The sequence below is a fragment of the Oryctolagus cuniculus genome, chromosome 7 (genome assembly GCF_964237555.1).
Source record: "Oryctolagus cuniculus chromosome 7, mOryCun1.1, whole genome shotgun sequence".
In the NCBI taxonomy this organism is placed as follows: domain Eukaryota; kingdom Metazoa; phylum Chordata; class Mammalia; order Lagomorpha; family Leporidae; genus Oryctolagus; species Oryctolagus cuniculus.
In genome coordinates, this window is record NC_091438.1 from 81,191,886 (window position 1) to 81,202,090 (window position 10,205).

The following is a 10,205-nucleotide window of genomic DNA, read 5'->3' on the forward strand; positions in this document are numbered from 1 at the left end:
GAACTCTGTGAGACAGGTAGTATTAATTAAGAAATCAGTTTGAGAATACCTGTGGTGTTTGGATACCCTAATTTCATTCCCTTCCTTTTTCCTAGGGATGTGAATGTCCCCTTTTTAGCTGGGATTAACACTGTCTGAATAGTTTCCCAGTCTCTATTACAGCGAGCTAAGGTCATGTCACTAAGTTTTGGGCAATGAGACATAACCAGGGGCATATAACAGCTCCTGGGAAACATCCCTCAGTGACCATGAACTCCTGTCCTGCCTTTTTCTCCTTCCTCCACACTCCTTGGAGCTTGGACACAATGGCTGAGGCTGTATCTTGGACCATGAGGTCCGGGGCTTAATCTTACACGTGCTAGAAATGAAAGGTGGAGCCAGTCTCACTCTCAGAAGACTGTAGTGTAGAACCACCACCCCTGGATTTTCTCTTCATCAACTCTTTTTTAGATGTGTAAAAGAAACAAACACGACTTTGATTAAGCCAATGTTCTTTGTGGTCTCTGTTACTGGCAGTTAATCCTGACAAAATCCAGCAACTCATCACAGGTGATGACATAGTGTGCAAACACAGTACACCAGTGTGCACAATTTCGTGCTGTTAGGTAAAATCCTGAAGATTTCTTGCTTATCATTTGCAAGATTTTTTTTAAAGGAACACTGGAAGAGTTGAGAATGCTGAAAAGGCATTTGACAAAATAAAATAAGGAAGGTTCAAGCATGCTCTCAAATTTGCATACTTGAGGAAGAACCAAAAGGAACATGCTAGTAGACAGAACAGAACTTGGTCTCCACCAAAGACGCAGAGGAGGATCTCAGTTACCTGCAAGGAGCTGGAAATGAAAGAGAAACAGAAGCTGTGCAAGCTGACAGATTCTGTGAAAGATGTTATTAGGTGCAGAGTAGGCAGAATGGAACTGTGGAAATGGCCACAGGATCAGACAAACAGGCAGAAAGAATTACAAGGCATATTGAAATTGAAGAAGTAGGAGATACAGTTCAAATGTAGACTGGCTGTAAAAGGGACAAGCAGAGCCACGTGATTCATATCAAAGGCAGCATAAAGTCAAAAAGGGAAAAACGAAAGGTCAAGGTTGAAATCCTGACTACTCATTTTTTATTCATTTCCTTTATTCTGTTCACAAAAGCATCAAAGGAATAAATTTAAATTGTATCGCAAGTAGACTCCTAAATGAAGTGAAGTCACAGAACATGAAGTTTATCACTATCTTTTGTTCAATTTCTAAATGAACAATAGTGATAAGAATTTAGCAAGGAGATTTTATGGTATTGGGCCTAAATAAAGATCAACCTAATGATCCAGAAAAAAGAAAAATAAGTTATTATGTCTGCCAAAAGCATTATTTTAAACAGAAAATTAAGTCATAATAAAATCAGGTAGGAATTTTAGAAAATACAATTGAGAAATAAAGTGAAAGTAGGTAATAGCAATAAAGGAAAAGGCATTAATATGAAAAAAGACATGACACAAATTACATTTTACAACTGGTTCAACAAATTCCACCCTATAATTGGGCCTCTCAAATTTCTTTTGAGTAGTTACAGATTGAGATTGTTTGCTGGTGAATCCAGCACTTTCAGAGTCCAAACAGCAGTGAAAGGCATGCTATGTGGCAGGCAGTGCAAGCCGTTTCACCAGACGCAGATGAACATGACAGAATCAGAATGCATTAGCTTCTGATAACATTAGTGTATGGTGGAAGAATGCTGGAAAAGAGAAATGAAACAAGATTTAGAAATCAACTTGATATACACTAAGTGAAAATCAGATATTGGATTAAAGAGGCTACTTCTGTATAGATAGTAAAAAAATTTTTTAATAGAACATAAAAATAGGTACTACTGAAATGATTTTTAAAAAAGTTAAAAATTTACTTCCAAGTGAAACTTTGGCTAAAAAGTAAGGATCTTTGAAATCTTGACACATTTTGCCCCTTCAACTTCAGAAAATAAAAGTGCAGGCAAATATCCACATTGATTCATCTACCAAAACCGGAGAGGATTTGGTATTTTTTCCAAGCTTTAGTGTTTGGGGCCCTGTTCATTCTAGGATTTGAAAACTGCTACGGGGAATGTGGTAGTGAGGAGGATTAAAAAAGCAAAGCTTAACTAATACAACAAAACCATCCCAACTTTGAATATACTCATGCCAGGCAGGACAAGCTGGAACATCTTTCCTGCTGAAGAAAACCGATACGTTTTGAAAACCAGTAAGTTTTAACACAGATTTTTAAAACTAGGTGTAAGAAAAGTGCCCTTAATGGCAATTTCGCCCCCTTCACCAACTACACCAAAAGCCCTCTTTGTAGCTCAGAGCACCATCAGCCATGTTATAGGGCTTATATTCTTAAACCACATGGGCCCAACGACCTGAAGGATTAGCTGTCATTTCATATTTTCTTAAAGACTGGAGAGGATGACTAGGACAGCCAGGGGCAGAAAAACAAAGTCACCTTGGCACCCGCATTTTTGGTTCTCTGGAAGTGTCCCTTGTACCCATGGGGAGTACCAAATTGTTAAATAATGATACTGCAGTGTGACTTCTGTTCCAAGCTTCGGGTCCTGTTCTTAGGTTCAGGAGAAAGCCTGATAAAGACACACACTGCTTAATGTCTCAGTATGTGTCCAACCAATTGCCTATTTTAAGTTGCCTACAGATTTACAATGTAATGTTTTTCATACTGGTATCCTTTTACAGCTAGGTGTTTAAGTGTCTAGGCAAGGTGAATTTATTTTCAAGGAAGTTCACACACCGGTGTTAGGTTTGCTCTTGGGCGTGGAGGCAGGCGGTAGAGAGTGCTAGGAGAGTCCTGACCACAAATACCTTTTCACAAATGCCACCTGGAGGACGCAGAGTAATGAGCCAACCCTGCACCTCCTTCCTCCGGACCTCTCAACACCTGCTCAACTGTAGCCCAAGGGGAGGAAACTCCTGTGCCTCTCTTTAAATGGGAATCCGTTGCCCTCTTTCCCCGCCCCCCGTCAAACGAATGCCCAACGCCAGCACCAAACCTTAGACGAGTAACTAGTATAGGAGAACACAGAATGTTTGCCAACAAACAGCGCCAGGGCAGGGGGCAAACGACAGCGACCACAAGTGGACACCCTGGACGGAGGTCCGCTCACCTGGGCGAGGCTCCAGCCTGGGAAAGCAGAACCCTTTCTCCGCCCCGCCCGAGGACTCGCACAGGTGCAGCGCCAAGGCTACCAGAGGACAGAGGGGGCCGCCCACCCACTCTTTTCGCCCCAGATGACCCTAGCACCCGGGAAAGCTTCCCTCAGCGGGTATCGCTCCTTCTTTCCCGGAGACAAGGGAGCAACGAAACCGCCACTCAACGTCTCCGGCCGCGCCACCCGTCCGCAACCAGGCACGCAGGTGAGGTGCAGACAGGTAACCGCACCTGCTCTCCCAACCCCACCTGCTGCGTCTCCTATCCCCGTCCTCCTCCTCCACCGCCTCGGTGGGCTCGGCTCCTCCTCCACACGCCGCGGTGTCACGCTCCGACCTACCTGTGCGACTCCAACCCCAGGGCGCCGGAGCGAACCGTGGCGGGCACCCTGCGCGCCTCCGGGCCCGCCGGCGGCGGCCCGGCGCCCGCACTTTGCCGGCTGCCGGCGGCTGCGGGCTCAGCGGGAAGCCCCGGCGCTGCCCAGCTCGCCGCCTCCGAGCGGCTCCATTGTGACGCGGCGCGTTCCAGCGGCCAATGGGCGCGCGGCGGCGCGAACCGCTGACTGAGTTCGCGCGCGGAGGAGGAGGGGCCGGGCCGAGGTAGGGGCGGCGGCACGGCCTCGGCGGTGGTGGCGGCGGCGGTGGCCGTGGCTGCCGCGGAGGCGGAGGAGGACGAGGAGCAGGACGAAGAGGAAGCAGCCGCGGCCGCTGGGATAGTTGCTCCTGCTGTGAAACTGTCTGCTCGCTCTGGGCGCGAGGTTTTGCCCAGCTTTGCGGTGGCGGGGGCCGGTGACTCACCCGTCGCTGCTGGGAACAAAGCGCAGCCATCTCCCCGAGCGCGCCATGTGGCCGCCGAGTCCCCTGGCCCAGCCGCGCGCCTCGCGGGGGACGCTGGGCTGCTGCCAGCGGAGGGAGCGAGAGGGGCCCAGGTCCGTCCCCTGGCGCCGCCACGCCAGTGACTTTGGCCGCACCCGGTGTGCTTGTGCGCGGGTCGGGTTCCCGCCTTCTCACGTGTGCGCCCGAGCAACTTGTTATTTACATAACGTGCGCTGGGGCCTTGAAGAAAGGCTCGGGAGCAGCGCGGGAACCCGCCTCTTGGACTCTGAAGTCCCTAGGCCGAGCCCCTGGGAGGGAGGGTTTTACAGTTGTACCGCACTAAGCTGCCTAAATTCAGTTCTGGCCTCCAGTGTCATCCGCCCCTCCCAGGTGTGCTGATCCTTGAGATGAGAGGGGGCGACCTGGGAGACTACACTCATGACCTACGTTGTGGCTAATCAACTGCAGGTGCACCATGGCTAGCGCCCAACCCACTTCCCTCTAGGGTTAAGTGCCTGGAGTTTGAACAGTAACAATACGCCTCACCAGAAAACAACATTAATCCAAACCCCAGGAATTAAGGGGACTTGATATTTTGTGTCCTCCACTTACACTCCATTTTAACTCGGCCTCTGCCCAAGCTCCCATTTGCAATACAACGATTCAATTAGGCAAGATTAAATATCTTAGTTGCTATGGCAACGACATCTCTCTTTATAAAGTAAAACTTTGCAAGGGACCTCCCAAAGGAATAGAGTATAAAAGACTTAGCATTAGGGACATCTGATCAGGTTTTGTAAATGGGAGTAAAGAAAACGCAGTCCCGAGTTACATGAGACGGGCGGTGTCCCACATAGACTGTTGAGATTAGAACTACAATTTGAATCACTCTGAGAGGTAGCAAGAAGGCTGCCTGTGGGTCTCTTGTTGTTTCCTTGTCTGCTGAATTCTAGGTTGGCGGCTGTCGTCTTCCTGCGTCTCGGGGGAGAAGCTGGAAGAACATGCCTTCATTTGGTCATTCAAGTTTTTGTTGAGCCATGCGTGTGAGCTACTGTGTATGCACAGATCTAAATCTAACTTACATTTGTGTTTGGTTCCCAAACTGCTCACCATCTGGAGATGGGTCACATATAGGTATATTCCTTGTAAATGAAACAAAGAAAAAAGTGGTAGTAGATACAGATTGTAAAGTTATGATATTGAAACTTGAAAACATCCGTTTTGTACGTGTTTCTGAATGTTTGGAAAGGAATATTCCTCCCCCCGCCAAATCCCTGAGCAGATGATCCATTCTTCCATCACAGCAGTTAACAGCCTATATGACTTGGGGTAGTTACTTACCTTCCCTAAACTCAGACTTAAGAGATTATAACCAGATATGCCTTCAACATTTCAATCCAATGATGATGTGAATACAAAAATGACTTCAATGCTTGGCAACCCAATTTACCATTAGCTGATAGTTAAAGCAACCAATTTCAAACAGTAATATTTCTAGGTAAACCTCGGACACGTAACATATAAATGTTATTTTTATTTTAATTTAATTCTTAAACACCCGTCAAGGTGACAACATTGATTCCATGGAGAAAGAAGACTTCCAAATTTGTGATATCGTATCTCGGAATCTCTTTCTGAAGTAAGAGCCCCACATAGCTGTTTCTCCTGGTTTGTTGTTGTTGTTTTTTGCTATGGCATATGAGGGTACTTCAAAATGCTCATGGAAAAATGGAACTGAATATTCTGGTGCAAAAATTGTGAAAATCATGCATACAAGGCTCTTCAAAAAGTTCATAAAATGCAAACTGTGAAAAACTCTGCATGAATTTCAACATTTTTGCAATAAAACAAATTTTGTAATTCTGTTTTCCAGAACTGTTTGAAGAACTCTTTTTAAGCTCCCAATAGCATTACAGTAGAGAGAAAGAGGACTAACCCCAAATACTGCTCCCAGGTACTTTTTTTTTTTTTTTTTTTTTTTTTTTTGGGACAGGCAGAGTGGACAGTGAGAGAGAGAGAGAGAGAGAGAGAGAGAAAGAGAGAAAGGTCTTCCTTTTGCTGTTGGTTCACCCTCCAGTGGCCGCCGCGGCCGGCGCGCTGCGGCTGGCGCACCATGCTGATCCGAAGGCCAGGTACTTTTAAAATAATATGTACATGATATGTTCCCATAAAGAGAGTATTTACTGACTAGAATATTTTGGCATCCCATTATAGGCCTTATAATTAGGAATGCTTGACTATTCATACCTGTGCCCAGTTTTTCCACTACATTGTATTATCTTTGAAAACAAGACCCCTGAGGTCCTTGGAATATGTTCAGTCCTTACAGGAGTACCTGACATTCTCTCAAGGATTTTTTTTTTTTTTTTGATAAAAAGTAAACTCTGAAAGACTCAGGTACCGCTTCTACAGCCAAACCCATCAAAGTCTAAAGCAGAGATTTAAAATTCCATCATGGATATTAAGTACTTTATTATGTGTCCAGCAGTGTGCTAGACACTATAGGTGATACCAGAGGAACATAAAACTTGGTCCTTGACCTCAGCAGCATGCAGCTTTTATGAACAGTTGGGGTTGGTGTTATGGTGCAGCTGATTAAGCTGCCACTTGGGATCCCCACATCCCAGCTGGCTGGTTCTAGTCCCAGTTACTCTGCTTCCTGTCCTGCCTCCCCTAGTGCAGCTGGGAAGCAGCAGATGATGGCTCAAGTACTTCGGTACCTGCCACACACCTGGGAGACCCAATGGAGTTCCCAGCTCCTGGCTTTGGTGTAATCCATCCCTAGGTGTTGCAGGCATTTGGAGAGTGAACTAGTGCATGGAGGATCTGTTTCTCTCTCTGTCACTCTTTCAACTAAATAAGTCAGGTACTTCTCACACTCAAATTAATGTAGAACAGTGTTGGTGGGAGTAATCAGAAAAAGCCTCATGAAGAAAGGAGAACTTAACATTGGAGGGACAGGATTAAGAAAACAACTTGTGGTTTTGCCCTGTGTGCCCCAAACATTGTCTTAAAATGACTGATTCACCTTCAGGACTCTTTGTGGCAGGATGAGAACCTGGAGGAGAAGCTAAAGTACAAAGATTCTGCTTTTTTTTTTTTTTTAAGTTTTATTTATTTATTTGAAAGAGTTACACAGAGAGGAGAAGCAGAGAGAGAGAGATCTTCATCCACTGGTTCACTCCCCAATTGGCCACAATGGCCAAAGCTGTGCTGATCTGAAGCCAGGAGCCAGGAGCTTCTTCTAGATCTCCCACGTGGGTGCAGGGGCCCAAGGACTTGGGGGCCATCTTCTACTGCTTTCCCAGGCCATAGCAGGGAGCTGGATTGGAAATGGAGCGGCCGGGACTCGAACTGGCACTGCAGGCAATGGCTTTACCTGCTACACTATGGCACTGGCCTCAAGATTCTGCTTTCTGAAGGAGGCACCTTTCTCTGAAGGGAGGAGGGAACTTCCACTTTGACTAAGACCCTGTCTGAATAAGATCGAAGTTAGCGAACTCAAAAGGCTTCCATAGCCTTGGCAGCTCATGACTAGAGCCTAGGGTGATTACTGATGCCATAAACAAGACTGTCAATTTGTTAAGTCAACAACAGGAGTCACTGTGCACTTACTCCTCATGTAGGATCTTTGTCCTTAGTGTGCTGTACATTGAGATTTAATGCTATAACTAGTACTGAAACAGTATTTTACACTTTGTGTTTCTGTGTGGGTGCAAACTGTTGAAATCTTTACTTAATGTATGCTAAACTGATCTTCTGTGTATAAAGAGAATTGAAAATGAATCTTGATGTGAATGGAATGGGAGAGGGAGCGGGAGATGGGAGGGGTGCGAGTGGGAGGGAAATTATGGGGGATAGGGGGAAAGCCATTGTAATCCATAAACTGTACTTTGGAAATTTATATTTACTAAATAAAAGTTAAAAAGATTCTGCTTTCTGTAACATCACAAAAATAACTAGTGATAGGGCATTTGCATTCATGTGACGAAGGAGATCTATAGGAACAGCAAGTGTGCCAGTTCCTAATGACATAGGAAACATCTCGAATGATGTAACTGAAATGGTGACTACAATGTGGTCATGCAGTAGCTGAGTTCTGTGGCCTATGTGAAGGTGTCATCGGACTCCTGGATTTGGAAGATCCCTTCCGGGCTGAGTGACATTAGCGCTGAGCTCTGCTGCGTGTGGTTGCCTTGGTAAGAGTTTAGTTTCCTTTGAATCTTGATAACAGCTCTTACGATTCATTGAAGACAGCATATTATCAAACACTGGCAGTTCTTTTCCATTTTGGCATTCTAAAAAGTATGATTGTAAAAAATTTTGTATTTCTTAAAATTAAACATTGACTATCTACAATGTATACAAAAAGTCACTGAAAGTTTGGCAGAGGTGAAGAATACCTAAATCCATATATAATTTTCTTAAAGATACAGTACTGTGGTGGTGACAGTGTGTCTGGATAGCATGCAGCCTCTGAAAGGGGAGATGAGTTTGATGGGCATTGTAAAATTGAGGGAGAATCACAGTGAACATGGATCTGAGAAATTTTAGACAACTTCAGGTTTCTAAATTAGAATATTACTATGATAGCCTGTATATTTTAAATCTTAGGATCATAGTTTAAGATTGTGAATTCTATTAAAGTATCAGGTCAGAAAGAAAAGAGCAAAATTAGAAATCGGTTCTACTCCTGCACTTGGAAAGTTTGCCATAGTCACCAGGTTTGTTTATGATTGAGTACATTGTCATAATCAAAGATCTTTACTCACTTTTTGCCAGTTTGCAATATTTTTCTGACCCTTTCAATCTCGAAGTTGCAGAGCTTTCAAATGAACTTTTCTTGGGCCTTTCCTTGGGGCAAATTCTGAGAGTGAGCACAGTGGTAAGAATTCTGAGATAACAAATTGGATATTAAACATGTGTTTGGAAAAAGGTAGCTTGACTTAGAAATCCAAACTGCAATTGTTCATGCTGGCTGTGCCCTTCTGTGTGTGTTGATCCTGACCTGATCCCAGTCTGAAGTAGTCATAACTATTCACTCGGTATTCTGACCACCCATTGTGCTGAGTGTCCTGTGTGCCCTAACTATGCACGTCCCTTCCTTAACAGACCAGTGCTATCAGGGTGACCCTCATTCGAGTCCTTTCCCCTAAGGGAAACCCTCAGTTCCTGCTCTAGGATGCCTAATATCCTCAGTTGATCTGTCTTCTGGGAACTTGTCCAAATATTTCTTTGAAAGTTTCCCATGCATCCCATTTATAGAAAATAAGCTGTCATCTGGGTCGCATATTGGAGACTACCACAGAGCAGCCAACAATTATTGACTCTTATTGTTTTTCTGTCCATGCAAAGGAGGCGGCTTCTAAGAAAATATTCACAAGGGAAGCGAGGATGAAAACCCAGAACTAAAGCAGAACTGGTAGCTCTCTGCTGCTGTAAAGGGGTCTAAAAAGAGCCCCCTGATGGTCATGACTTCTGGTGACTGAGATGAAACTTACTGGGCTCCTTTTGGGAATTCAATCTAGGTTCTCTGAACCCTGTAGTAACCTAGGGAAGAGGCTTCCTAGTGCTGTAAAAGTAGCTGGCTTCTGGGGTTCCTCATGACAAATGCTTCCATGTCTTGGGTTTGGAGTAGGTCAGTTAGATCTTGATCAGGCCCTCCACCCCCCACCTTTTTTCTTGGCAGCTGCGTTGTCTTGTGTTCTTTGTCTAATATAAGACTTTCCATTAGCTATAATTCACATTGATCACTGGACTTCAGCCTCTACTTAGTTGACTTCAGAGGCGTAGAAGCTGATATATCTCCTAGTTCATTAAACACTTGGATAAAAAGTAAAAGTACATTGCAAAAGAACATGATTCAGAGCATTGTAGAGCTGGAGAAGAGGTGTATGCTGGGAAGAGCATTGGACTTGAAGTGTTCTCTTAGGTTCTCTTGTTGCCTTTTCTGGCCACGAGACCTAGGGAAAGCCACTAACAGTTTAAGCAGAAGTTTCTGTTTCCCAGTATGTTCCATGTGTCTACCTAGGACTATGGAAAAAGATAGGGATAATCCATGTTTCAGAGTTCTCAATCTTCATTTCACTTCACTCAGTCTTGTAGCATCCAACAAATACTCTATGCCCACAGAGGGCAAAACATCAAAGGAGTTTCTGAGGATCCGCTGGTGCATGTGATGGCTGTGCCTTGGGCCTCC

The 10,205-nt window shown here is 44.8% G+C and overlaps 1 protein-coding gene across 8 annotated transcripts in view; it reads right to left on the reverse strand.

Annotated features, from left to right (window-relative positions):
- LRRC8B (leucine rich repeat containing 8 VRAC subunit B) overlaps positions 1 to 4,126 on the reverse strand; it is an 85,173-nt gene extending 81,047 nt beyond the window's left edge. For 5 of the 8 annotated variants that reach the window (XM_051856268.2, XM_051856267.2, XM_051856265.2 and 2 more), the window contains exon 1: positions 3,532 to 3,669. The gene's annotated coding sequence lies outside the window, so the exon portion shown is untranslated. Of the gene's footprint in view, positions 1 to 3,531; positions 3,670 to 3,988 lie in introns of those variants that run through there. The other 3 variants (XM_051856264.2, XM_051856263.2, XM_017346108.3) reach the window with 2 other exon arrangements.
- Between the last annotated feature and the right edge of the window lie 6,079 nt (positions 4,127 to 10,205).